Raw genomic sequence first — 27466 nt, forward strand, 5'->3', positions numbered from 1 at the left:
TATTTATTTTTATTTTTATTTTTTGGAATTCAACCAAGAGATTTTATTTTTTATTTTTTTTTTTCAGAGTAGAAATTAGAAGTTTATTAAAGGACAGCAAAAAAGACTTCTCCCGGAGGAAGAAGGGGACCCAAGAGGTGGAATCCCCAACCAAGAGATTTTATTGAGGGGGTCTGCCTGAAGGAGAGGCAGAGAGCAGAGAGAGAAGAAGAGAAGGGAAAAAGAGAGAGAAAGGGTAGAGAGGAGAGAAAGAAGAGGAAGAGGGCAGAGAGGAAGAGAGGAAGAGGGCAGAGGACAGAGAGAAGAGAGAAGAGAGCATGTGCTTACAAGCTTTGGCTTAAGAAGGGTTGCGTAGGGGATGTGGTGGGTGCTGATTGTCAGGATGACTCAGGAACAGCAAGTGGACACTGTGTCCTATGAGGAATGGTGGAGAGGAAACCTTTGAATTCAGTGCTCTTGGTTTGGCTTGGTGCCCTTTGGAGAGGAGGGGGAGGGGTAAGGGATTCAGTGATGTTTTCGTGAGAAGGGGGAGTCTCCCAAACACCCATTATTCCTCCCTTTTGGTTTTTGTGTTGGAAGTAGGGTGACTAGGGTGATGAAAGTTCTCTGGCTACTTCCTGCTGGAGAGGGACATGTGAAGGAAAGGGGGGATGGTCAGGGTGCGGGGACAAGAGAAGCATAGCTGTAAAGGCCAGGGCGCTGAAGATGTGAATTTCCTTAGGGCCCAAATCAATGAAAGTTCCTCCAAGCCATAGGTCATGGATAGTCTCCATCCAATTCTTGTCCTTGCAAATGGGGGGAATCTGCCAGCTGTCCTGTTGGAAGGCCTCTGCAAACCAGGTATGCCACATGATGTACCAATTTGTAGGCTGATGGTGGATGTGAAGTAGGCGATGGAGAAGATGGGCACAAGTTGGTCTCCGCTCAGGTGGTGATCTCCAGCGGGATGGGGATCCTGCTTAAAAGCAGGGGAGTCCTATCCGAGTCGTAGCACCAATGAAAGGTGAGTGACTCACCTGAGACAGACATTCAACCAAGAAATTTTATTGGGGGGCTGCCCGAAGGAGGGGCAGAGAGCAGAGAGAGAAGAGAAGGAGGGCAGAAAGAGAGAGAGAAAGGGTAGAGAGAGGAGAGAAGAGGAAGAGGGCAGAGAGAAGAGGTGCATTTTATTTAGAAATAGGTCTTGCTGAGTTGTTGAGGCTGGCTTTGGACTCATGATCCTCCTGCCTGAGCCTCCCAAGCCTCTGGGATTCTAGGCATGTGCCACCTCACCCGGTGCTGTTTTGTTTTTCTACCTCTTGAGAATACTTTCCTTTCTGCCTGCCATGTCCCAGACTTTGTTGTCAGCCTAAGGAATGTCTGTCTACTCCTATTGTGAAGACCTATCTCGTGAGGCCCTGGTTTTGATCCCCAGCACCAAAAAAAAAGTCATCATCTTAAGTACTCTGTAAAAATGTTCCCAAGCCAAGTCCAAGCCCCTTAGCCAGGGTGGTTCTCCCTGGTCAGTCACATATTCATATTACAGCATACTAGGTTGCAGTTCCTCGTGCTGCATCATGACACTTACTGTGCAATATACTAAAGATTGTACCACTGGGCTACATCTCCATCTCTTTTTGCTTTTCATTTAGAGATAGGACTTTGCTAAGTTAGCCTCTAATTTGTGATTCTCCTGCCTCAGCCTCCCTAGTAACTGGGAGTTACTAGGTGTGTCCCACCAGGCACAGAGTCAGTGTGATAGAGATGCTCAGTGGTGATTTTTTTTTTTTTTTTTAAAGAGAGAGGGGGAGGGGGGAGAGAGAGAGAGAGAGAGAGAGAGAGAGAGAGAGAGAGAGAGAGAGAGAGAATATTTTTTAATATTTATTTTTCAGTTTTTGGTGGACACAACATCTTTATTTTATTTTATGTGGTGCTGCTGAGGATCAAACCCAGCACCCTGCGCATGCCAGGCGAGCGACGCTTAAGCCACATCTCTAGCCCTCAGTGGTGATTGTTGAGGGAGTGAATGAATGAATGAGCGTGGGGTTGCACTAGGAAACCCAAATGAAATGCATACTATGTCAGCACAATCGCTCTCTGTCCTGAGGGCAGAGCTTGTGACCTAGAGAAAGAGATAATCCACAGGTAAACACAGATATAATTAGGGACTTCGAGTGATGTGAGGAAAACAGTGCAGTGTAGCAGCAGGTGCCAGAGGCCTGAGAGAGGGAGAAATGGGCATCCAAAATGGTGATGCCGTGGGCAGTGTCGGTACCATCTGGAGTGTGGATGGTAGAGGATGGCAGCAGGACTGGTCAGGCAGGGAGCTGCATGAGAGGAGCCAGGGGTCCTGAAGATACAGGTAGGCGAGTAGAGTGAAGATCACCTGCACCTCATCCCCTGGAGGGCAGGACTGCGAGGCGATCTAGGTTGATACCTGGAAGAATGAAATGGCAAGGCAAGCTGGTGTCAGGGAGCTCTGGGTGACTAATGAAGTGTACCCAGTGAGCTGGATCCAGGAGGGTCCTCTGCTGCTGGGGCTGCTATAACAAAGTGCCACAAACTGAGGGGCTAAATGTTAGCACAAAAGGACCAGGCCAGAGGCAGACTTCAGGGACCATCTCAGCCTTTTATTCAGGAACAAAGTTTCACGCAGGAATGGGGTGGATGAGGAATGATGAGGCTGGACCCAGTTTCCTGGTGGAAAATGAGCCCCTGGCTAAACAGGAAGTTTGTGCTTGTATAGGTTATACTAAGAGGTAACCTAATTATTGCCAGAGCATGTCTGATGGAGGGTCTGGGGTCAGCAGTCAGTGGGCCCAATGGAGGGTCTGGAGTCAGTGATCAGTTATTATCTTTCCTTCTGGGGTGTCATTGTACTGTCACTGTGAAAGGACTTATTTTGGGAGGGATCAATACTTTGGCTCCTTCCCAGAGACGGCCAGTCTAGACTTGGATGGTTATTTCTTCCCCAGGGCTTGTCTTGTCACTGGGAAAGAATGTATTGGGAAAGATCAATGCTCTTAATGTACGACTTTCTTTTTACTCTTTTTCCCCGGGCCTCACTATTTTGGGATTTGTCATTTTCCATATCTAATAGAAACAACGAACACTTAATCTCTCCTGGTTCTGGGGGCTGGAAGTCAGGTATCAGGGAGCCAGCACAGTCAGATCTCGGTAGGGTTCGCCTCCCTGCTTGGACATGGCTGTGGTCTTGCTGTTGTCCTCACATGGTTTTTCCCTTGTGTGTCCGTGTGGAGAGAGGTTGCAATCCCTCTTTCTCCCTCCTCTTAAGAGGATGCTAGTTCTATGATGAGGGTACCACCCTCATGACCTCATCTAAAATTAATCACCTTGCAAAAACCTAACCTCCAAATACCATTGCACTGGGAGTTAAAGCTTCAGTATTTTGCCAGCCTATTTCAGAATGCTCATGGAGACAGACTGGTATAAACATCATTTCTCTTTTTCTTTTACTTTTCTGTCTTTCTTCTTTTTCTGGGGATTGAACCCTGAAGCACTCTATCACTGAGCTACATTCCCAGTTATTTTTTACTTTTTATATTTTGAGACAGGGTCTCACTAAGTTGCTGAGGCTGACCTTGGACTTGCAGTGTTCTTGTCTCATCCTTGCCAGTCACTGGGATTATAGGAGTGTACCACTGTGCCCTGTTAAACACTATTTAATATCAATTAAAATTTATTGAAATCAACAAATAACTTTCACGTTTCTAACTGTGGTGCATAGAACCATTGGCAGAAGGAAGTGTTTTGTTATTTCAAATATGTCTGCTGGCTGAATTGCCCATAAAATATATATATGGAATTGCAGGATGACCCACTGACTCATCTAATTTAAAATGTAGTGTTTTATTTTCAGTAGCATATAATGAATGTAACTTAAATGATGGGTAACAGGTATTCTAATGTTTGTTGTTGTTGTTGTTGTTGTTGTTTGCCGCAGTCTTGGCTGGGCACAGAATCACGAGCCAATCAAGCAGGAACAAAACTTTATTTTGAAAAAGCCGCTAACACTCTCAGCGCCAGCAAGTCAAAAACCGGTCCTCCCACGAGGGTGTCCGACCGGAACCGCGCGCCGACCGGAACCCCCCCGTCTCCTCCCACCTCCTCCGGAATTCCCTCCTACTATCCTTCCCCAACCAATGGGAACTCTCCAGCAGTCCCGTAAAGTCCCGTAACTTGAGTCCGGTAGCAGGCCAAGGTGAACAGCGGGAGTCCAGTTTGCATATGAATGTAAATTTTAACATAATCATCTCAGTGGCTAGCTGGCGTCACTTTACAACCAAAGGTGCCATACATCGTATATATGCTTGTGGCTCCTAGCATCTGCCCCCTTCTGTTTAATTAAGCAACAAGCAATGTGGCTAGGGACCGTGCCTGGTAGGTTGTCCAATTTAACATATGGTTCTTACCCGTCATGGGAGAACTGACCTTTAGGCGTCAGCTTCCTGTCTTAGGTTGAATCCACTGTAATCAGAGCAACCCGTCGCTGACTACCGGTCCAGCATTCAGCCATGCTTGTGGATAGGCCTATGTACCAGTGGGGGGGTGAGGTTTTTGTCTCACCTCTGTTGGCCCCCAAATTTAGCCTTGGTGCCAGTGGGGGGGTGAGGTTCTTTGTCTCACCTCTGTTGGCCCCCAAATTTAGACCATCACTAGTAGAAGGGAGGAGGATACAGAAATGCCACGACACCAAGCCAATTGACGGCTCCTTTGGAAAAATTGCGTCACTGGTGACACCATCAGCAAAGATATGTCAGTATTACCACAATAAACATGGGGTGAGCTGGCAAGGAAATTGCATCACTGGTGACACCATCAGCAAAAATATGCCAGCAGTACCACAATTCGGTGCACCAGATGATATTTCACAATGTATGCAACTGATATATAGTCCAGGCAAGTTTTGCAAGCAGTTCAAATTGGAGGAGTCTATCAATATGTCCATATCCTCCCAAAGTAAATCAAGTCCTTGATAGCATTACTTGTTGAGTTATATTCATTGATGCATCAGTTTATACAGTTTACTGTGATAGCTATCATAGAAGCTGTAGTTTGGTTTTATCTCAGTCTTCACTGGAATTGGGATGGAGATGGAAATTCTGGCAATGATGGTAAAGAGACATTATCCTGAACAGAATTATTAAATATAATAAAAAGAAAAGGTGAAAGTAAACAAACAGATCTGTTAAACTCCTTTAAAAACAATCCTTAACAGCCGTTTACCAAATTTAAATTAGTAAACAAACAGATCTGTTAACCATCTTTAACAACAATCATAAACAGCTGTTCACCTAATTTAAATTAAACCATATAAATCACGTGAATAAAGAAAAAATTCGGATCCATTTTTTCATGAGCGCTCCTCATATAAGAAATATGGACATACACACATACAGACATACAACACAAAACAGAAGTGTGCACACAACATACAACACATAAGACAATAGTAAATAAAGGCCTTGTAACTATACTTAGGTGAAATCTCCATTGCAATGTTTAAAAACTCCACAGTCAAAAAAAAAAAAAAAAAAATAAATAAATAAATAAATAAATAAATAAAAAATAAAACACAGTCAAAAAATAAAACTGATCAGAAAAACATTAACCTAGGTTTGTATGAGCTCAAAAATAAAATAGAACTTTATGATGTGGAAAAATGCAATAATAAAATAGATACTGAAAAAAAAAAACCTTGGTTAATCACTGTCGCAGATGTAAGAATAGCCAAGCTGGAGCTCTGGATGTCAGCTGTTATGGATTTGAGTCAAATCATCTTCTTTTTCTGTAGAAATTGTTTTAGTTAATCTCTCTGGAATCCAAATCGGTTGCTGTTCATCCTGTGGGAAAACACAGACAGCGCCCCGATTCCAGACTATCACTGGATCCGGGCCTTTCCATTGTCCTGTTAGAATATCTTTCCAAAGTACCTTAGGCTTATGTACATTTTTGGGGTACAAATGTCTTTCCGCAGCACTAAGTCCCGATGAATCTAAATTTAAAAAGTTTAGAGTAAAAAGGGTTATTTTAAGTTTATCTTTGGGGGATATATACCCCTTTCCAATTCCCTCCTTTTGTTTTAATAAGTACATTTTAATAGTTTGATGAGCTCTTTCAACTATGCCTTGTCTTTGTGGATTGTATGGAATTCCTGTTATGTGAGTAATACCAAATGATGAGCAAAATTGTTTAAAAGAGGAGGAAGTATAACCAGGACCGTTGTCCGTTTTTAACTGTTTTGGAACGCCCACAGTGGCAAAATTTTGTAAGCAATGAGCTATAACATCTTTAGTTTTTTCTCCGGCATGAAGGGAGCCCATCAAAAATCCGGAAGAGGTATCAACTGTAACATGTAAATATTTTAATTTTCCAAATTCTGGCAAGTGTGTGACGTCCATCTGCCAAATATGGTTAGGTATTAGTCCTCTAGGATTGACTCCAAGATTAACTTGTGGTAAAAATGTCACACAATTTTGACATTGTTTTATTATATGTCTGGCCTGTTCTTTAGTTATTTTAAAACGCTTTTGTAAAGTATTAGCATTGACATGGAACCTTTTATGAAAATTTATAGCTTCTTCTATTGTGGAGAAAATATGTATGTCATGTGTAGATTTATCTGCTAGTTCATTGCCCATACTAAGGGCTCCAGGCAATCCTGTATGTGCCCTGATATGACCTATGAAGAATGGATCTTTTCGGTCCCAGATTAGACTTTGTATAGCGGAAAACAAAGAGAAAACAGTAGAGGAAGGGGAAATCCTACCAGCATCTTCAAGGGAATTAATAGCATTAACTACATACTGACTATCAGAAAATAAATTAAATACAGAATCTTTAAACATCATAAAAGCTTGTAATACTGCATTAAGCTCTACCTTTTGAGCTGATTGTTTGGGTACTAAAAATGTAAAAGTTTGATCAGGAGTAACTACTGCTGCTGTACCATTGTTTGACCCATCAGTGAATATATTTGGAGCATTTATGATAGGGGTTTTTCTTGTCATTTTTGGAAAAACTACAGGATGCTTAGACCAAAAAGACAACAAAGGATTAGATGGTAAGTGATTATCAAATGAAACACTAGTTTTACACAGGATTATTGCCCAAGTATTTAACTCATTAGCTAACTCATCAATTTGATCCATAGTATATGGAGTAATAATTTTATTGGGAGAAATCCCAAACACTCCCTTAGCTGCTTTTATTCCTTTGAGTATTAATTGTCCTACAGCCTCAGGATATCTAGTAAGAATAGTGTTAGGGGAATAAGATAAATGTATCCACAATAATGGACCTTCTTGCCAAAATACTCCTGTAGGAATATTTTTTGTTGGTAGTACAATAAATAATAAAGGCAAACTTATATCAATTCTATCCAAATGCATATTTTCCATATATGTTTCAATGATTTTTAATACTTTTCTTGCTTCAGGCGTTAACATGCGGGGTGAATTTGGATCTGATGGACCTTTTAGAATATCAAATAAAGGTCCTAACTCTCCTGTTGGTATGCCTAGATAAGGCCTTATCCAATTTATGTCTCCCAATAACTTTTGAAAGTCATTAAGTGATTTGAGTTGATCTACTCGTATTTGAATTTTTGGTGGACGGACCATGGTTGAGGATAATAGAACTCCTAAATAATTAATTGGAAGATTTAATTGTACTTTATCTATTGCTATCTCTAGATTATAATTTTTCAATAAATTTGTAAGTGTGGCATAACATTCTAGTAATGTGTTTTTATCTTTATGTGCCAGTAACACATCATCCATATAGTGAAATATTTGTAGTTCAGGATTTTGGTTTCTAAGTGGCTGGATTGCTTTATTAACATAAATTTGACACATAGTTGGGCTGTTAGCCATCCCTTGAGGGAGTACTTTCCATTCATATCTCTGATCAGGACCTTCATGATTCAGTGCAGGGATAGTAAATGCAAAATGTGGACTATCCTCGGGATGAATTGGAATTGAAAAGAAACAATCTTTAATATCTATAACTAAAACATGCCAGGTTTTTGGTAAAGCAGACAATTGAGGAATCCCTGATTGAGCAGGTCCCATAATAACCATCTCATTATTAATGGCTCTTAAATCTTGTAATAATCTCCATTTACCAGATTTCTTTTTAATGACAAAAATGGGAGTATTATAGGGGGATACGGAAGGTTGTATATGTCCTTCCGCTAACTGTTGTCTGACCAAGTCATGGGCTACTTGTATCTTTTCTTTAGTCAAGGGCCACTGAGGAACCCACACTGGTCTTTCTGATTTCCAAGTAATTTTGATTGTCTCAGTGGCCCTTTCTGAAAACCCAATTCATGTCTATTTATTTCTTGATCTATTTGAATAGGTGCTGTCATACCTTGTTCTTGTTCTCTTAATCTTTTTTCTTTCCTAAAGCCTTGTTTAGCCCTAGTAGTGGGCGCGTTAGGATTGATGTTATTTGTTAATGTCAATCCTAATTGATCTAGGACATCTCGTCCCCATAAATTTACAGGAAGATGATCCAATACATAGGGCTGTATAGTTCCTTCACATCCTTCAGGATCCCTCCAATCTAATACCATAGCACTTCTATGGGGATTTGTTGCCACTCCTAGGCCTCGAAGCGTTTGAGTGGCTTGTTGTAATGGCCAATGTTTTGGCCATTCTTGACGAGATATGATGCTGAGGTCAGCTCCTGTGTCCAGCAGCCCATTAAAGTCATGTCCTTGAATTTTTAATTTTAGCATTGGGCGAGAATCTAAATTTAAAGACAGCATAGCCCAATCTACACCTGTGGAGCCTAATCCCTTGGAACCTCTTTCTACATTACAACTGGAAAATTTATCATGCAGGCTGGGTATTATTAATAACTGTGCTATTCTATCTCCTGGTGAAATTACTGATATACCTCTTGGAGAACTAGCTATAATTTTTATTTCACCTTCATAATCGGGATCAATTACCCCAGGACTTATCATAAGTCCTTTTAGTGTAGAAGAACTGCGTCCCAATAATAAGCCTACTGTTCCCTGGGGAAGAGGTCCTTTTACTCCTGTGGGAATGATTTGAATTCCCATCTCTGGGGTTAGTACTGCTCTGGCAGAGGCGCAGATGTCCAGCCCTGCGCTCCCTCTAGTTTGTCTGATGAGGGATTTAATGGATAATGCGTCCTGGGCACTACCTTGATGGGGCTGTTGGGTTCCTCCATTGCCCCATATATTTGTGGTTTGGGGCCCCGGGGCATTGGGCCCTCTAGTCCGTTTTTTGGCAATGGAGCTTGATACCTTTCTCCACGATATCGTGGGTAAACACTTGGTCCTTGTCCGTTTTTTGATAACGGAATACCCTCTATGGTGGTTTGAGAACGGCATTCATTAGCCCAATGTCTCCCTCTACGGCATCGTGGGCAAATACCTGGTATTCTATTCCTTTGATATCCAGCTTTGTTAAACCCTCCTCTTATGGGGCAACTCCTTTTAAAATGTCCTGTTTGATTACAATTATAGCATGTTCTTGGCCTGGCATCTAAAGCCTGTTGTACTGCTGCTAAGACTTGCCCCTGTTCATTAATGTCTCTACATAATTTAATATATGTGTTTAAATCCTCATGTCTCCATGGTCTAATGACCTCTCTGCAGCAACGATTTGCTTGGTCATAAGCCAGTTGTTTTATAAATGGCATTACCTGTTCTGTATTTCCAAATATCCTAGAGGCTGACTGAATAAGTCTATCTACAAATTCAGCATAAGGTTCATTAGTTCCTTGTATTACCTTAGATAATTGACCTTGTAAGTCTCCATGCCCCTGTAAAGTTTTCCATGCCCTAACTGCATCTACAGCAATTTGTGCGTACACACCAGGGTCATATTCAATTTGTTGTCTTTGACCCTCATAAGGTCCCTTCCCCAAAAGCATGTCCATATTTCTTTGAGGGTACCCAGCTTCTGCATTTCGCCTAGCTGTCTCCATGCAAAATTCCTCATTGGCAACCTTCCATAACAAATATTGTCCTCCGTTTAGCACAGATCGACACATGTTAGCCCAATCTGCTGGTGTCATGTCCAAGTTGGTAACAGATTCAACCATGCTTATTGTGAAGGGAGCTTGCGGCCCATAGGTCGTTACAGCCTCCTTTAATTGCTTTATTGTTTTGAAATCTAAAGCACGGTGAATTCGTTGCCCTCCTGCCTGCTCAAGTACAGGGCATGCTAATCTTTGGGGTCCTGCCTCAGAATTCCGTCCATCAACTACGGTAGTTGAGGGCCGCTCAGCGGTAGATGGAGCTGTTGGCTGAGTTACGCCCTCTGGTGATAGAACGGAGTTGGTAGCAACCTCCTGTTGTAATTCTCCACCTGATGGCTGCTTGTCCTCTAAGCTTGCTTTCTTTAAATTCTCCTCTGTCTGACTAGCTTGAGAGACCTTCTCTTTTGCTTGACCTAGCGTTTTTTCTACCATAGTCTGGACCTCTAACAATTTACTTAACAGTTTTTCGGTTTGTTTTTTATTGGATTCTAATCTACTATAACCTAACCCAATAAGGTAGGATAAAACAAAGCCGAAGCAGAATGAAACAAAGACGGAGCAGACAATGGTTGTATCAATTTTCTCTTTCTCAGGGCTGAATAACTTCAAACCTTGAGCCAACCATTTTTTCCAGTTCGCCTGAGAAAATTCTAGGGCTAGGGAGCTCGAAATGAAAACAAAATAAATCAAAACAAGAACACATTGTTTTCTGAGAAGGTCATCCATCCTGTCGCCTTCCCTCAGGGGCGAGCAATTTACTCACCTCTAAGCTTCAGGCGTTCCCCGCACGGGCCGCCAAATGCCGCAGTCTTGGCTGGGCACAGAATCACGAGCCAATCAAGCAGGAACAAAACTTTATTTTGAAAAAGCCGCTAACACTCTCAGCGCCAGCAAGTCAAAAACCGGTCCTCCCACGAGGGTGTCCGACCGGAACCGCGCGCCGACCGGAACCCCCCCCGTCTCCTCCCACCTCCTCCGGAATTCCCTCCTACTATCCTTCCCCAACCAATGGGAACTCTCCAGCAGTCCCGTAAAGTCCCGTAACTTGAGTCCGGTAGCAGGCCAAGGTGAACAGCGGGAGTCCAGTTTGCATATGAATGTAAATTTTAACATAATCATCTCAGTGGCTAGCTGGCGTCACTTTACAACCAAAGGTGCCATACATCGTATATATGCTTGTGGCTCCTAGCAGTTGTTATTATGTGCTGCTGGAGATTGAACCCAGGACTTTGAGCATGTTAGGCAAGTGCCCTACCACTAAGCCATATTCCCAGCCCCCCTATAATACCATTTTAATTTAAGGAAATATAGAACCACTTAGATAAAAAAAAGAGTTCTTCCTTTTCCTTCTCCTTCTTCCTTCCTCCTCCTCCTCCCTCTTCCTCTTTTTTATTTTAATTTAAATTTTTTTGTGGTGCTGGAAGTTATACCCAGAGCCTCACACATGCTAGGCAAACACTCTACCACTAAACTAAACCCCCAAACCTCCCCCCACCCCAAGAGTCTCTTAAACTAAACATTAGCGTAGATAATTTGGAAATGTTTTATAGGAAAAAACCAAAACAAAACAAACTTATTTAAAGGTCTTTAGGTGTTTTAAGATTTTTCTCTCTCTCTTTCTTGCTCCCTCCCTTTCTTTTTGCAGTGCCAGGGATTGAACCCAGGGGCAGAACTCGGGGTGCTCCACCACTGAGCTACATCCCCAGCCCTTTTATTTTGAGATGGTCTTCTAAATTGCCCAGGCTGGCTTGGAATTTGGGATCCTCCTCCTTCAACCTCCTGAGTTGCTGGGATTACAGGCCTGTGTTCCCACACCCTGGCTCTGATTTTTTTCTAAACACTTTGATGATTCTTTTCCATTGTATAGTATTTTTTTTAATGGTGTGGCATGTGGGTAGCAAATATGTAAGTAGATATTATACATGGATATGTTAAGAAGGGAAAAATGGTTATTTACAGTAGAGCTGAAAAATGAAAAATAGCTGTTTCCCTGACTCTTGTTGCCTTCTTTCTTTCTTTCTTTCTTTCTTTCTTTCTTTCTTTCTTTCTTTCTTTCTTTCTTTCTTTTGTCATGCTAGGGATCAGAAACTATTCTACTTTAGCTTTTTTTAATTTTACCCCTCAGCTCCCTGAAGCAGACCACACCCTGTGGAATGACCTATTTGGGGTATTAGGTCATTTCCATTTTTATGCTTCTAAAGTACAGTAACGGTTAAAATACCCTGGGAAGAAGGATATCTACTCCTTTCTTCCAGAAGAAATAAAATAGAAACAATTAGTTCAAAGGGAAGATCAGGCTGGGTATGTTGGCATGCACCTATAATCCCAGCAACTGGGGAGGCTGAGGCAGGAGGATCTCAAGCTCGAGACTAGGCAACTTAGTGAGTCCCTGTCTCAAAATAATAAAAAAGGACTGGGAATGTAGATGAGTGGTAGGGCACCTCTGGATTCAATCCCCAGTATGGGGGAGGAGGAGCAGGCAGTAAGGAACTTCAGTCTAATCTGTGAACTGTGAATTTTTTATGTTTAATTTTAATCTTCTGGAAAGATAACTTGAGTATCTGGACTCAGAACCTTTTCTTTCTTTCTCTTTCTTCCTTTCTTTCTTTCTTTCTTTCTTTCTTTTAAGAACTCTAAGGGAATTAGCTAGGTAAATGCATATTTCTAAATAACTTCTAGAATTATAAAGAAAATGTCAGAAATTCTTATCTAAAAGGAGTATTTTGTCCATAAAAAACTTTTCTGTTACTGTGCTTATGTGTTATTATAAAGAAATTCACAAAAGATGACAATTCAAAAAATTAATAATAATTGAGAAAGAAATTAGAAATGACAATCTAATTTATGGCAGAAAAGCAAATTCACTAATCTTATACTTTTAAAAATTTGTTCTTTGTAATTATACATGACAGTACAGTATATTTTTACATATCTATATAAACATGGAATACATTTTATTATAAGTAGGATCTCAGTCTTGTGGTTGTACGTGATGTGGAGATTCACTGTGATGTATTTATATACGTACACAGGAAAGTTAAGTCAGATTCATTCCACTGTCTTTCCTATTCCTGCTCCCTATCCCTTCCCTTCATTCTTCTTTGTCTAATCTACCAAACTTATATTCTTCCTCTCCCTGCCTTGTTGTATATTAGCATCCACATATCAGAGAGAACATTCAACTTTCAGTTTTTTGGAATTGGCTTATTTTACTTAATACAATAGTTTTTCAGATCTATCCATTTTCTGGCAAATGCCATAAAATCATTCTTTCTTATGACTGAGTAATATTCCATTGTGCATATATACCACATTTTGTTTTTAAAATTTATTTATTAGTTCTAATCAGTTATACATGACAGTAGAAAACTCTTCCATTCACTATACACAAATGGAGCAGAAATTTTCACTTCTGATTGTGCATGAAGTAGAGTCATACCATTTGTGCAATCATCCTTGTACCTAGGGTAAGGATGTCCATCTCATTCCACCATCTTTCCTACCCCTTTGCCTACCGCCTCTCCACTTTGCCCCATCCAGAGTTTTTCCACTTATCCCATGCCCCCCTCCAACCAATATGGATTAGCATCCATTTATCAGAGAAAACATTTGGCCCCTGGTTTTTGAGATTGGCTTATTTTGTTTAGCATGATATTCTCCAACTCCATTCATCTACCTACAAATGCCATAATTTTATTCTCTTTTAATGCTGAGTAATATTCCATTGTTTATGTACCACAGTTTCTTTATCCATTTATCTCTTGAAGGGCATGTAGTTTGGTTCCATAGCTTAGCTACTATGAATTGAGCAGCTATAAACATTGATACGGCTGTGTCATATCCATGACACAAAATTGTAGAATGCTGATTTTAAGTCCTTTGGGTATATATCAAGGAGTGGGATAACTGGGTCAAATGGTGGTTACATTCCAGGTTTTCTGAGGAATCTCCATACTGCTTTCCAGAATGGTTGCACCAATTTGCAGTCCCATAAACGATGTATGAGTGTATCATTTTCCCCACATCCTTGGCGACATTTATTGTTACTTGTTTGTTTTGTTTTGTTTTTAATTTATGGTATTTTATAACATTACTGATTGTTTTGTTGTTGTTGTTGTTGTTGTTGGTAGCGGGGATTGAACCTAGAGCTACTTAACCACTGAGCCACATTCCCAGCCTTTTTATTTTTTATTTTTGGAGGGTCCTAGGGATTGAACTCAGGTACACTCAAGCACTGAGCCACATCCCCAGCCCTATTTTGTATTTAATTTAGAGACAGGGTTTCCTTGAGTTGCTTAGGCCTCACTTTTGCAGAGGCTGGCTTTGAACTTGCGATGTTCCTGCTTCAGCCTCCTGAGCGCTAGGATTACAGGTGTACTCCACTGTGCTTGGCATTCTAGATTGTTGATATTCTGACTGGAGTGAGATGAAATCTCAGTGTAGTTTTAGTTTACATTTCTCTAATTGCTAGAGATATTGAACATTTTTTCATGTATTTGTTGACCATTCTTATTTCTTATTCTGTGAAGTGTCTGTTCAGTTCCTTTACCCTTTTATTATTTTTTTGGTGTTAAGTTTTTGAGTTCTTTCTATATCTTGGAGATTAATGCTTTCTGAGGTGCAGATGGCAAAGATTTTCTCCCATTTTTTAGGCTCTCTGTTCACATTCTTGATTGTTTCCTTTACTGTGAAGAAGCTTTTTGGATTTGATGCCATCCTATTTATTGATTCTTGATTTTACTTCTTGCACTTTAGGAGTCTTGTTAAGCAATTCATTTCCTAAGCTGAGATGATGGAGAGTTGGGCCTTTGTTTACTTCTAGTAGGTGTAGGGTTTCTAGTCTAATGCCTAGGTCTTTGATCTACTGAGTTGAGTTTTGTGCAGGGTGAGAGATAGGGGTTAAATTTCATTCTGCTACAAATAAATTTCCAGTTTTCCCAGCACAATTTTTGAAGAGACTATGTCTTCTCCAATGTATGTTTTTGGCATAGCATGACATAACTTTATTTATGTGGGTTTGTCTCTGTGTCTTCTTGTCTGTTCAATTGGTCTTCCTGTCTATTTTGGTGCCAATACCATGCAATTTTTGTTACTATAGCTCTGTAGTACAATTTAAGGTCTCACATTGTGATGCCTCCTACATCACTTTTTTTCACTAATGATTTCTTTGTCTATTCTGGGCTTTTGTTTTTCCAAAAAGAATTTCATTATTGAAATTTCTATTTCTATGATGAATGTCATTGGAATTTTAATAGGAATTGCATCTGTATAGTGCTTTTGGTAGTATGGCCATTTCAATAATATTAATTCTGCCTATCCAAGAACATGGGAGATTTTTCCATCTTCTAATGTCTTCTTCAATTTCTTTCTTTAGTGTTCTGTAGTTTTCATTATAAAGGGGTCTTTCACCTCTTTTGTTAGATTTTGATGTTGTTGTTTTGTTTTTGTTTTTGTTTTAAGGCTATTGTAAATAAGATAGTTTTTCTGATTTCTCTTTCAGCAGATTCATCATTGGTGTATAGGAACACAATTTATTTATGGATGTTAATTTTATATCCTGCTACTTTCCTGAATTCATTTATGAACTCTAGAAGGTTTCTGGTGGAGTTTTTGGGGTTTTCTAAATATAGGATCATGTTGTTGCAAATAGAAATAGTTCTTTTCTTATTTGTATCCCTTTAATTTCTTCCTTTTGCCAATTTGCTCTGGCTAGAGTTTCAAGGCCTATGTTGAATAGAAGTGGTGAAATAGAACTGTCTTGTTTCAGTTTTTAGAGGAAATGCTTAGAGTTTTCTTTCATTTAGAATGATGCTGGCCTTGGGTCTAACATATATAGCTTTTACAGTTTTGAGGTATTTTCCTACCATCCCAAGTTTTTCTAGTGTTTTGAACATGAATGGATGCTGTATTTTGTCAAATGCCAGAAAAGCAAATTCTTTGTAATATTTGCTAAAGCACAATTATTTTCCTAATGAAAGACCCAATTTAAATTTTGAATGAGATCATCATAGATAAAAATCACTTGTAATAGCCGTATGTTAAATGTTACAATAAGCAATTCCAATAGAAAATGAAACTTTAAGCATGCCACTCATAAAACATTGTCACTTTCAGTGCAGTGAAACAGCTTCCTTTGGGTAACAAGTTTAACTTGATTTTTTATTGTGGTTGGCTCAAGCTTCATTTCTTCATTTGAGAGGGTCATATAATAATTTTATCACGCATCATTAGAAACACAGTTTGTGAGAACAAAGGCTGTTGTGTGAGTGCAATTACATCTATGATGAAATGAAGGCTGTATTGGAGCTTTTTTCAGTGGTGGCAGCTGTAGCCAGCCAAGTTCAAGTTCAGCCGATAAAAGAATTCTTGTGACTAACTGGTACTGATTGTTTGCAGAACACCAGTGGGAGTGAAATTCATGAATACTATGGAAATGAACTATGCTCAGACCAAATGGTTATCCCTTGTTTCTCACCACTTTATTGTGGTCAGATTAATTGTCTAATTAGGTAAAGTGAAGTGGGAGGTCTTAGCCTTTTGGTATTTGTTGTCAGTGATGGTAAAAAACATATCTGTCATCTGTTGAATTCTCTTATTTTATAAATGGGGAAATTGAGGCTAAGAGTGTAGATGAGGGGATATTTAAATCACCCAACTTCAGACTTTTTGCTCATGTACCCCTATCAGATTTGTAAGCATTTCTTCTCATATATATGAATATATATATTTTTATATGAATATATTAATTTGAAAGTAATATATTTAATAAAACTTAAAATATATTAGTTCTTTTTTTTTTAAGAGAGAGTGAGAGAGGGGAGAGAGAGAGAATTTTTTTAATATTTATTTTTTAGTTCTCGGCGGACACAACATCTTTGTTTGTATGTGGTGCTGAGGATCGAACCCGGGTCGCACGCATGCCAGGCGAGCGCACTACCGCTTGAGCCACATCCCCAGCCCTAAAATATATTAGTTCTTGAGGTAAATATTATGAATGCTTAAAAGAATAAACTATTTTTTTGGGGGTGCAGGAGGTTGAACCCAGTGGTGCTTAACCACTGAGCCACATCCTCAGTCTTTTTTATTTTTTATTTTGAGACAGGGTCTCATTAAGTTGCTTAGGGCCTCACTAAATTGCCCATCTGACATATATGAATATACCAAAGGAACTCATCATCGTGTACATCCACAAGACTGGGATCCTAATTAGAATGAGATATAGTTCATGCTGTATAAATATATCAAAATAGATTCTATTGTCATATATAGCTAAAAAGAACAAATAAAAACAATTTTAGCTGAGCCATTATCCACAATATTATCTGTGATATATACTTCATAAGTTTCTGCAGTTCACTTGTCTTCTCACTGATTTACTCATGTGTTCTAATGTATCAGGCAAATGTAATAATTCTTCATTATATAATAGGAAGGCAACCCAAAGTCTCTTTAATTCTCACTTGGTCCCATTCAATCCTTCAACAATTAGAGGTTTAAATTATAATTAATAATAAAATGTTCTGGTAGATACTGATATACAAAGTTAATTAAAATGTACTCTATTCCCCATCATTTCTAAATTAGAAACTTAAATATAAAGACTAAGAAGAGCAGAATAAATTCTTATTAGGAAGAATGTGTAATTTATTTTGATTACCAATCAGTTTTTTCTTTTCTTTTTTTTTTTTTTTTTTGGTTACTAGGGATTGAACCCAGGGTCAGTTTACCACTGAGCCACATCCCCAGCCCTATTTATTTTGTATCTTGAGGCAGGGTCTCACTGATTTGCTGAGATTAGCCTCAAATTTGCAGTCCTCCTGCCTTAATCTCCCTAGTCGATAGGATTATAGGCATGTGCCATTGTGCCCAGTTCCTCCTCCTCCTCCATTTTTTTCTTCTTTTTGGTACTGGGGATTCAACCCAGGGGTGCTCTAACTATGAACTGTGTCTCCAGCCCTTGCTAAAATTTATTTAATACAAAGGATTGAGCCCATGGATGGTCAGTCACTGAGACAAATCCCAGCCCGCTGTGCTCTCACCTTTTAAAAAAATTTTGAGACAGGGTCTTGCCACATTACGGAGGCTGGCCTGGAACCAACAGTCCTCCTTGCCTTAGCCTCTGAGTAGCCTGGATTACAGGTGCCCCCACCATTCCAATCACCTTTTCTATTTTACTTCCCATTTATACATGAGTTTGGACAAGGACGATCATAATTCCTCTGTGTTGTTATAACATATCAAAAAGAAAAAGGAACAACAACAACAACAAAAAAAAAAAAACAGCCCAAAGAGGTTAGTGAGAGAGGAGGTATATCAGTTAGACCTCTTAGACCTCTTTCAGACTGACAGAAACATAACTAATATTAAAATTCACCAACGTTTTTACATAATAAGCTTTAATAAAAGTATAGCTGAGGGGCTACTGTTGTGGCTCAGTGGTAGAGCTTGCCTAGCACGTGTGAGGCACTGAATTCAAGCCTCAGCACCACATTAAAAAATAGATAAAATAAAAGTATTGTGTTCACCTACTAAAAAATATATTAAAAAAGAAAAAAAAGTAGAGCTGAGCTGGATGTGGAAACACACCCCTGTAATCACAGCTACTTGGAAGACTGAGGCAGGAGGATGGCATATTGGAGGCCAGCCTCTGCATTTGAGCCAGTTGTTGTTTGAAAATAAAACATAAAAAGGACTAGGGATGTAGCTCAGTGGTAGAGCACTTGGCTGTCATGTGGGAGGCCCTGGGTTCAATGCCCAGTCCTGGTGGTAGTGGGCAGAGAGGTATCACTGGAATCTCCTGGGTCAATAGTGGCTAGGCATAGCTGGATCTAGAAACTCAAAGGATGTCATGAATTTCTTCTGGTGCTATCTGTCAACTACTAGTGAAGATCCCTCTCTGGGTGGTGGGGCACATGTCTGCCAACAGTCCTAACCCTGTTACTAACACCAATGGACAGAGAAAACTTCTCCCCTAATGTCATATTTCATCCCAGGGAAGATGTTGATCTGGTCTAGGTCATGTGTACCATAGCCCTGAGATGGACCATTATGATGGATTGGCCATTATTCCCCATGGACAGAGTAGGAAAGCTCCTTGAAGCCAAACGAAGAGTCTTACAAAAAAAGAGGGATGATAGATTCTGAATATCTCCAATGTATTTTCATGACAACCGGGTTCATCCATGTTGGGTTTTAGAAGTACTGAAAAATATATATTTTTTAAAAAACTAAGATGACTTCGTTTTTGTTTTTGTTTTGTTTTAATATCGGGGATTTAACCCCGAGGCGCTTAACCACGGAGCCACATCCCCAGCCCCCTTTTTAAATTTTTTAATTTTGAGACAGGGTCTCACTAAGTTGCTCAGGCTGGCCTTGAACTTGCCATCCTCCTGCCTCAGCCTCTGAATTGCTGGAATTACAGCCCTGCACCACCACTTCCAGCCTAAAATTGTTTCTTAATGAATTAATCAATCTTTGCTTTGCTATTGAACTAAGCAAAGAGCTTACAGCAGTTAGAAATATATTGCTATAAAATGACAACTGGAATTCCCTCCACATTTGTCAAAGCACATACATGTTTGTAGAAACAGCAAATCTGTTTCTGATTTCAGCACATCCAGAGGCAAGCAGGCTTTTTGGATCAATTATTACAAGACCTTGAGATAAATCACCTCGTGTGCCATTAGTACGTGAAGGATTAGTGGCCTCAAAGATTTATGTGCGGATTAATTGGGGAGTGTATGTTAGAGTGCTGTATTTAAAACTACTGTCATTCCTGCAAATCATTTTCTTTAGTGCTTCATTGAGCATTTTTCAGCCTTCAATAACACCGTCTTTGCAGGGAGATCTGAGAGACCTTCTCATCCTTCGTGGTTTGGCCTCCTTCTCCCTTCTTACCCCACTGCTATATTTGACAGGTTTAGCCAGGGATACACAGTGCATCAGAAAGGAACAGTAGATTCCAGTACAGCAAAGATTAGTACTGTTGCTTCGTCTGTACAGTGACTGATATTTGCAGGACCTTGCATTGGGGGAGACAAGATGAGGTACAAGAAGTACATAGGTATTCTGGAAGCAGCAGTTGGGATCACCCCACTTAACAAGAGAGAACTTCTCCCTGAAAGCAGAAGGCACGTGAACCTTTGGCAACACCCTGGGTAAGCAGAGGAGCATGGAAGCTTCTCCCTATAAATATTAATATTTTCTTTGCTGTTTGGGGAGCCCACAGAGAGGAAAGAGGTATCTTTCTCATGCAGAATACAGATTGCTTCTTGGTGCATTTGATGCTCCTAGAATGATTTTAAAATAACGATGAAATTCTTGGATAACACTTTTAACCCCCACAGAGACAAAGTAACAGTCAAGAGCCCATTTTTTCAATCTAGATATTTAAATTCTCTAATTTTGAAATTTTTTTGCATGGTCTAGAAATGTAGCAATGCTAACAGATGAAGAAAATGTGCCTTACTATTTTTTTCCCCTTAACAATGCAAGTGTTTTTCAGGTTAAAGAGGATGGGCAGAGGTTGGAGCGCAGCTTAGTGGGTGTGCTGGCCTAGCATGCGTGAGACCCTGGATTCCATTCCCATCATTGCAAAAACAGTGGATAAAATGTATATGCAGACCATCTTTGAGGGAAAAACTTTTCTTAAAACAGTAGTTTTCATGTCCTAGCTCTTTGTAGAGCCCCACCAATTTACCATGCATGCAGGGGGCTTAGAAGTCCTTTTCTACATGGCTATAGACTTCAATTTAAACTCTTTTTTTACAGTCCTTTTTTAGAATCTTTTACACTTCGAAGAGTTGTTGGGTTTAAGGTGCCTGGTAATAAACAGCATTTTTAGGGTTTGAGTTTAATTTTTAAATTGCATGAAATGCACAGTGACAGTCAACCTGAGGTGTCTGTTTAGCAAATGAAATTTCTTTTAAAAAAATAGAATATTTCTGGGGTTGGGGTTGTGGCTCAGTGTTCGAGCGCTTGCCTCGCATACATGAGGAACTGGGTTCAGTCCTTGGTATCACATAAGAATAAATAAATAAAGATATTGTGTCCATCTACAACTAAAAAATATTTTTAAAAATTAGGGGCTGGGGATGTGGCTCAAGCGGTAGTGTGCTCTCCTGGCATGCGCGGGGCGCTGGGTTCAATCCTCAACACCACATAAAAATAAAGATGTTGTGTCTACTGAAAACTAAAAAATAAATATTATAAAATTCTCTCTCTCTCAAAAAAAAAATAGAATATTTTTGGCCTATTTTTATCATAGAAACAGTACCCATTCATTACAGAAGATTTAGAAAATACAAAAAAAAAGGGGAAAAAATTACCCATAATTTCGTCTATCTGCCTTATAGAATTACTATAATCATTAAGGTCAGTGGTTCTCAGTGGAGGTGGGGGTGAGGAATTTTGTCCCCAAGGGGACATTTGGCATCAATGTCTTGGGAACAGATTTGGTTGTAACAATGCAGGGCTGCTACTGGCATCTGTGAGTGGAGGCCAGGGAGACTGCCCAGCATCTTGCCATGTACATACAGACAGTCCCCAAAAACAGTTATCTAGTCCAAAATGGCAAATTTCTGGTGAGAAATTTGGTTTAGATTTTCTTTTTTATTATTATTTTTTAATATTTATTTTTTAGTTTTAGGTGGACACAATATCATTATTTTATTTTTATGTGGTGCTAAGAATCGAACCCAGTGCCTCACACATGCAAGGTGAGCACGCTACCACTTGAGCCACATCCCCAGCCCTAGATTTTCTTTCCAAGTGTAAAAAGTACTCTTTACTAGGAAAAAAAAAAAAAGGAAAGAAAGAAATAGATACTTGGGAAGTTTTAGAGATGCATTGGAATTCCTAGACAACATTATTATTATTTTACTGTTATTCTCTTGCAAGTCAAAGGAAGTGTGTGTGTGAGAGCAGGTGCCAAGGAGCATGTAGTGACTATGAGCTTATGTGGATTAATGGTGTTTGGGGAGGGCTATGGAAATCATGCTTAATGACCAAATTGTGAATTCTGGAAGGAGCATATGGATACTGGGCATGCTGAAGCCTGGACTTTGGTTTGGGCGTAACAGAAGTTTAGAGCTAGGAGAATCTTTTGTCAGGGATGGCAAATGGATTTCATATGGCATATAGGTGTCAGCTGATGGGAGGACCCTGGGGCCAAGTCTGGGTTTAGCAGGAAAGGAGTTTTGCAGTTCATTAGGGATGTTTGTTCTGAACTCGTAGTTGGGGAACTGGGGAGCTGTGACACATGGTCCCTATATTACCATTTCTAAACTATAATTTAGTCTTTTCATTTGAAAAGTGGTAAACTTGGCCTCCTTTGAGTCATCATGATCCAGAAAGTGGAGTTTCTTGTTTGTGGCTTAGGACCATTCATGAAGGAATGCACCCTAAACAAGCTTACGTGATTCAGATACATAAACTGATAGCCAGATTATTAAATTTTGTTTGGAGAAAGCTTTTCCCAGTAATTGGAATGAGTAAGTACCCTAAGAAAAACTATTTCTGTCTCTCCTCCTTTCTCCAAATCAAGTCAAATTATTCATTACAAAGTGATCCTTAATAAGGAAAGTTAAATGTTGCTTTATTTTATTTTTTTCTTTTCCGTGATACTGGAGATTGAATCCAAGGCTTCATGCATGCTAGACAAGCTCTCTACCACTGACCTACGCCTCCAACCCTTAAATAACATGAGAGAGAGAGAGAGAGAGAGAGAGAGAGAGAGAGAGAGAGAGAGAGAGAAAGGAAACATTCCTTTAAGCCTGATGACATAGCACAGCATCAGAGGACAAATGAGGTTTTCCTTGTGTCTATAATTCTTTGCATTCTTTGAATACACATGGACAAAATTTTGTTTCACTAATTCCCATTTTTTGCTTGCTGACCCCCTTATTACCTGACTCAGTCCTTCTTGGAACATATTTACATCCATCACTAAGAGTAAACATCCCTTTCTGGGTATCCTAGAAGGGTTTATCTCCTGCTGACATGTGTCGATTTCGTGCATCAATTCTGCATCTTTCAGAGATATCTTGATGCCTTATTTCTTTTTTTTTTTAAGAGAGAGAGAGAGAGAGAGAGAGAGAGAGAATTTTTAATATTTATTTTTTAGTTCTACGCGGACACAACATCTTTGTTGGTATGTGGTGCTGAGGATCGAACCCGGGCCGCACGCATGCCAGGCGAGTGCGCTACCGCTTGAGCCACATCCCCAGCCCTGATGCCTTATTTCTTAAATTTTAATGGGCCTATGGATTATCTACTATAATGTAGATTCTGATTGTGTAGGTTATGGTGGAGCATAAGATTTTGTATTTCTGCTGTGCATGGTGGTACACACCTGTAATCCCAGCTATTGAGGAGAATGAGACAGGAGGAATGCAAGTTTGAGGCCAGCCCTGGCAATTTAGCAAGAATCTGTCTCGAAATGAAAAGGGTTGGGATGTAGCTAAGTGCTAGAATGCCTGTGGATTCAATCCCAGTACCACTACCACCATCACCAAAAAAAAAAAAAAAAAAAAATAATAATAATAATAATAATAATAAAAAGGTTTTGCATTTCTAATGAACTCCTACGTAATGCCATGCCATTGGCCCCTGTGATGCTGATGATTAATTCCATGGACCATACTGTGAGAAACAAGCATCTTTCCATTACATTTTCCCTTAAAGCCTACTTGCTATTCTTGACCTTGTACCTTCTGATCTTCCTGGTGGATTTTAGGTCCAATACTTCCCCTCCCAGCAGTTGCTAAAGATCATGGTGTTAAGGAGGTAAGATTGTTGGCTGTGCTTCTATGGAGGGAAATCTTCCCATATAAGTGTGATCAGAGATTTCTATTGGGCTGGCTGAATAACCAGTGAGGTTGATTTTTCTTCAAATAATTCTGTCCCTTCTATTCTTCTCAAGAAGTAGTCTGGCAAGAGTGGTGGTACACACCTGTAATCCCAGCAACTCAGGATACTGAGACAGAAGTATCTCCAATTCAAGACCAGCTTCAGCAATTTATGGAGGCTCTAAGCAATTTTGCAAGATCCTATCTCAAAATAAAAAAATAAAAAGGGCTGAAGTTGTAGTTTAGTGGTTAAATACCCCTAGGTTCAATCCCCAGTACCCTAAAAAAAATTATGAGTAAAAAATAAATAATAATAAGTAGTAATAGTGATTCCTCAGTATACAGTAATACTACATAGTTTTCAGAAGTAGCTGATTTTGTGTATTAAAACATAATTGAAGTCAGGAATAATCCATGTTTAAAATTTCAAGGAATTTATTCTTTTCCCTTCTCCTTCCCCCTTTAGTCTTTTTCTTGTTGTCTAGAGGGAGGACTAATCTGGGGCTTCTAATCTGCAAACGGTACATTCCCGTGATTGTAAAACAGTTACCAACCAACAATTTCCTGAGTGTTGCAAGTTCATTGAAGCAGAGATGAGGAGATTTACACGTGCACATTTCCCTCATTGCTCAGGGCCTAGTAGGTGCTCAGCAAATGTCTGCCAGTGCTTACTCAGTCTCTGTATAGTCATGCATGAAAGCGGGGGGAAAAGAATCAACACCTAACACAAACATACTGAGGCATTCCTTTTAAAATTTGTATAGTTTTTCAGTTCTAACATTACCTGGCAATAGCTTACGTATACGCCCAAACTATTGAAAACCAAGAATAGATTTTACCTGCTTCCTCCAAGCTTTTCCTAGTTTAGAGGCCCCAGTCAATAATAGGGTATTTTTTAAATGACTCAATGTTATTAGCAGTTTTTACACGTCAAAAACCCTTAAAATATTACAAAAAGAAAGCTGAAGCCAGGATATCTTAGAAATGCAAAAGGCTGATTGAATTAAGAAACAATCTGTTTCACTCAAAGAAGCAAGTTCTCTTTGGAACTGTTACATACAGAAAAATCCCATATTCAGGCTCCAAGCATACCAAGTACATCTTGATTTGCTAGCCATTTATTTATCTTTGGGAGTAATAATAGAAACCACGAATGGGCTGGGCTCTAATCCCACCGCTTGCTTTGTAGGATGTCCAGATGGCCTCGGTTTAGCCTTTGCCTACATTTCCTGCTGATCCTTGAGAAGGGAAATGGGCCTCCCGCCTGTACAAATAAAATCAGACGCTGTCCTCTACTTCTGTTTCATCATGGAGGGATGGAGGGAGTAGAGTGTTTTTTGTTTTGTTTTATTTTGTTTTGGGGTACTGGGGATTGAACTCAGGGATGCTCTACTTCTGAACCACATCCACAGCCCCTTCCCTCCACATTTTTTTTTTTTTTTTTTTTGAGACAGGGTCTTGCTAAATTATCCAGGTTGTCCTTGAACTTGTGATTCTCCTGCCTTGGCTGTCCTGCCCCCAGCCCCAAGGCTAGGATTACAGTATATTTCAACACCTCTGGCTAGTAGATTGCTTTATACAGATGCCACAGTGTCACTGTGTGTAGCAAACAGAAGAGCATGTCCAGAGCTGGTGGGAAGCTACATTCTTTCTCCCACTGGATGTTCTTCTTGTGATTGCCCAAGGGAAGCTGCCAGAACCGGGCACAAGCCAGAAATGAGCTTGCCTCCTGGTGGCGTTGGAGGCAAGCAGAATGCAGAATCATAAAAATATGCAGTAGGGGTATGTGTCTGTCTCTCGAACCTCGCTCTCTCTCTTGTCTTTCTCTTTTTGTGCTGATGATTAAACACAGAGGCCCTGTAGCACTAAGCCAAACCCTTAGCCCTTTTTTACATTTCATTCTCAGACAGGGTCTCACCAAATTGCCAAGGCTGGTCTTGAATTTGCAATCCTCCTTCCTCAGTGTCTGAGTTGCTGGGATTACAGGTGTGCACCATATTACCTGGCTTCCCAGTGGTATTCATTGGATTTTCTTGTACTGAGGGGTGAAAAGAGAAAGTATTTACCATCTTTTCTGATGGTGGACACCCACAAATATAAACATGAGCCAGTATTATAGAAGCTTTTTAGTTCAAAATGTTTTCTCTATTGTACACTTTAAAATAGTAAGTTTTATGTATATTTTACCCCGATTTTTTTAAAAGTTTTTTTTTCCCCTGCTATTTCTTACCTATTGAGTGATTGTTTTCTTCACCTAAAAGGTGAATTCTGAAAAGATCTTGTTCTTTCAGGGCGTGGTGTCGCACACCTATAATTTCAGCAACTCAGGGAGGCTAAGGCAAAAGGATCACAAGTTTGAGACCATTCTCAGCAACTTATTGTGAGACCCCGTCTCAAAATAAAAAATAAAAAGGGGGCTGGGATGTAGCTTGGTGGCAAGGCTCCACTGGTTCAATCCCCAGTACAAAAAAAAAAAAAAAAAAAAGAAAGGTAGGAAGGAAGGAAGGAAGGAAGAAAGAAAGAAAAAGAAAAAGAAAAACCATGTTTTTTAGGATGACCTTCAGTGGCTGGGGATGTAGCTCAATGGTAGAGCGCTTGCTGGGCATGCATGAGGCCCTGGATTTGATATTTGATATCTGCTATCTGCCAAAAATAAAAAATAAAAAAGGATGAACTTCAGGTGGATTGACAATATCAAACTTTGCATGTTCACTCATTTACACCCTTTTTTTTAATGAAAACATTAGGGGCAATAATTCCATTGTATGAAAAACAAACTCTCATAAACATTTGTGCATGAGTTTCATAATAGACAAATGACAGAAACAACCCAATGTCCATCAACTGATGAATAGATAAATAAAATGTGGTGGATCCTCACAATGGAATATTATTTGTCCATAAAAAAATGAAGTTCTGATACATGCTATAACATGAATAAAACTTGTAAAACATTATGCTAAGTAAAAAAGAGGCAGTCACCAAAGGTCACATACTGTATGTGGCCATTTATATGAAATATCCAAAATAGATTTATCTACTGAAACAAAAATGAGATTGGTGGTGGCCTAGGGCTGGGAACAGTGAGGGAATGAGGGGATTGAGGGTGAAGGCTAAAGGGTATAGGGTTTCTTTTGGGGATAATGAGAGTGTTCTAATATGGATCAGGGGGATGGTTGCTCAAGTCTGTGAGTACACTAAAATCTGTGCTCTAGGGGGTGAGATGGGTATACGTGAGCTTTGGTGCATTCCAGCAAATCACCATCCTGGGAATGACCAGGTTGGATTTTTAACCATACTGTCTTTCCAGGGTGCGGAATACCACGTTGTTATCCTCTCCCTGTGAGTGGGACTGGCACCCGGGCTCCAGCTCAAGACGCAAGTATTCTACGAAGCACAGACTCCTGCTGGCCAGCAGCCTGCTTTCCCAGGTATTTACTTATTTGTTTCTCAGCAACCTAGTTACTGGGTCTTCTCTACCAAAAGTTTGATGTAGGGGCTGGGGTTGTGACTCAGCGGTAGAGCATTCGCCTGGCATGTACGAGGCCTTGGGTTCGATACTCAGCACCACATAAAAATAAATAAAATAAAGGTATGGC

At 39.8% G+C, this 27466-nt stretch overlaps 1 protein-coding gene across 1 annotated transcript in view; it reads left to right on the forward strand.

The window, feature by feature from the left end:
- The window catches only part of TJP2 (tight junction protein 2), a 151149-nt gene that overhangs the window by 11881 nt on the left and 111802 nt on the right, over positions 1-27466 (forward strand). Inside the window, exon 2 of the mRNA XM_081278791.1 lies at positions 27178-27298. The gene's annotated coding sequence lies outside the window, so the exon portion shown is untranslated. The remainder of the gene's footprint in view (positions 1-27177; positions 27299-27466) is intronic.

The sequence above is a fragment of the Spermophilus citellus genome (genome assembly GCF_964194105.1).
Source record: "Spermophilus citellus genome assembly, chromosome: 2".
Classification (NCBI taxonomy): domain Eukaryota; kingdom Metazoa; phylum Chordata; class Mammalia; order Rodentia; family Sciuridae; genus Spermophilus; species Spermophilus citellus.